The sequence below is a fragment of the Stylophora pistillata genome, chromosome 1 (genome assembly GCF_964205215.1).
Source record: "Stylophora pistillata chromosome 1, jaStyPist1.2, whole genome shotgun sequence".
In the NCBI taxonomy this organism is placed as follows: Eukaryota; Metazoa; Cnidaria; class Anthozoa; order Scleractinia; family Pocilloporidae; genus Stylophora; species Stylophora pistillata.
The window spans coordinates 60,719,113-60,721,612 of record NC_142519.1 but is presented as its reverse complement, the minus strand read 5'-3'; the positions used below and the strand labels follow the sequence as shown (position 1 = coordinate 60,721,612).

At 43.5% G+C, this 2,500-nt stretch overlaps 1 long non-coding RNA gene and 1 pseudogene across 1 annotated transcript in view; both read right to left on the bottom strand.

The window, feature by feature from the left end:
• LOC148743537 (uncharacterized) overlaps positions 1 to 74 on the bottom strand; it is a 1,349-nt pseudogene extending 1,275 nt beyond the window's left edge.
• Positions 1 to 2,500, bottom strand: part of LOC148743535 (uncharacterized) — a 62,263-nt gene that overhangs the window by 51,693 nt on the left and 8,070 nt on the right. The gene's annotated exons all lie outside the window — the stretch shown is intronic.

Sequence of the window (2,500 nt, the reverse complement as noted above, 5' to 3'; positions counted from 1 at the left end):
GCTTCATCTAAGACCGTACATTCTACTTGATGGTATGCTTCATTGACACGTTTCTGAGCTTCAGGACTTTGCATCTTAGGGTAACTTTTCATTGATTTCATCCTTTTGGGGAATATTACGTTCTCGGCATGTTTTTTATATACCTCCAACACATTTTCCTGATACTTTACGCGTGCATGAACAGCGTGCATTTTTCGTCGATACGACTATAGAACCGCGGAAAGATCCTGACTTGTGGAGATCCACCGGGAAGTACCTCAGGCCCCTTGCTCCTCAGTGTTTACACAGACGATCTTCCCCTGGTGCTGCAAAGGTGTAGCTCCCAGAGTTATGTAGACGATACGAAGCTCATCATCCCTTTCCAAGTGAAAGATACAGCGCATGCTCAGTGTAACCGACTTAAACAATCAATGACCTTCTTCAAATTGCCGAATGGTGCTCTAATATTTATCTTTTATTGAACCCAAGTAAAACCAAATTGATGGTGTTTGGGAGCAGACAAATGCTCTCAAAGTTAGGCCCCTATTCGCTTCACTTCATGGGGAAGGAACTCTTACCTGTCAACACGGTTAAAGACTTGGGCGTATTTTTAGACTCTAATCTAACCTTTGACGAACACGTAACCAAAACTGTATCTTCCTGTATGCATCGACTCATTCAAGTTAATCGTACCAAACATATTTTTAACAAACATACTCTTCTTACGATTGTTAACTCTTAGTTTTTAGTAAATTGTTTTATTGTTCAAGTGTATGGTCGAATACCTCTAAGCGCAACATAACGAAATTACAGAGCATACAGAATTTCGCCTGTCGCATTCTTTGTGGTGCGCGCAAATACAACCATGTTAAGCCTCTTCCTAAAGAACTCAACTGGCTCCCAGTGGCAAATAAACTGTATCTACGCGACGCCATAATGACTGTCAAATGTATAACAGAACGAGCCCTTAAACACCTCTCCTTCCAGTTTATCAAACGCGAGGAGGTGAGCAGCCGTAAGACCAGAAACTGCCAAATGTTGCAAATCCCCCTTTTTAAAACTAGTAGTAGTCAAAAGACTTTTTATTTTAGATCAGTTGATACTTGGAATAATCTTGAGCACTCTTTTAAGATTTGTGATTCAACACACGTTTTTAAGCATCGCCTTATTAAGTAAACAGGATCGTGTTCGACTTTATTTGGAATCACAAACCCGCCAAAATAAAAAAGACTACCCTTTTCAAGCAAAAAACAGCTGGTGGCTTGGACATGAGGGATTTTTCTCTCTTTGATAAAGCACTAAAGTTAATGCAGTAAATGGTTTGAACCCGGGGGTAACATGTGAAGGTGTAGTCTGATCGTCCGGGTGAGTGTAGTCCTGAGAAGGACTGTTGTCGGTGGCAGTGACTGACGTTTCGACAACCTGTGCGGAAGTCATCATCAGAGTCAAGTGAGTGATTGTTGTCAGTAGAATGTTCTTATTCCAGTTCGTGTGAAATGATCGGTTGGTTTTGCCGTGATGTTATTGGCTGTAAGACTCAAGTGACGTAAGTCGTTCGTGATTGGTCTGTTTCGGTCTGTCGGTAAAGCTAGGTTGTTCTTTTTCGGTCGTTTGTGATGTTTATGTCGTGAATGAGTCGTTTGTATGGGGCGGGTAGTTGTTGACATCTGTTTAGGGGAGTCTGTTCTAAGTTAGTAAACCAGCTTTCCAGAGTCAGTCGTTGAAAATAGTCAGTGCTGTAGGTTAGGCATTGCGCAGAGTCCCAGTCAATGTTGTGGTTGGTAAGTCGATGGTGTTCAGCAATGTGATTGCTGACATCACCTTTCCTCGTCGCCCGTCTGTGTTCAGTCAGTCTTGTTGTGAGGTTTCTGCCAGTCTCACCGATGTAGGAGGCTTGGCAGTCGGAACAATTGATCTTATAAATCGTTCCCTGTCTGTTCCTCGGTTCGTCTTTGTCTTTAACGTTGGTTAGTAACTGACGTAGTGTGGTGATGGGTCTGTGGGCGACGAGGATATTGAAGGGTAGTAAGATGCGCGAGATGTTTTCAGACATACCTTTTATGTACGGTATGGTTGCTGTAGTCGTAGGGGTTGCGGTGTACATAAAAGGTATGTCTGAAAACATCTCGCGCATCTTACTACCCTTCAATATCCGCGTCGCCCACAGACCCATCACCACACTACGTCAGTTACTAACCAACGTTAAAGACAAAGACGAACCGAGGAACAGACAGGGAACGATTTATAAGATCAATTGTTCCGGCTGCCAAGCCTCCTACATCGGTGAGACTGGCAGAAACCTCACAACAAGATTGACTGAACACAGACGGGCGACGAGGAAAGGTGATGTCAGCAATCACATTGCTGAACACCATCGACTTACCAACCACAACATTGACTGGGACTCTGCGCAATGCCTAACCTACAGCACTGACTATTTTCAACGACTGACTCTGGAAAGCTGGTTTACTAACTTAGAACAGACTCCCCTAAACAGATGTCAACAACTACCCGCCCCATA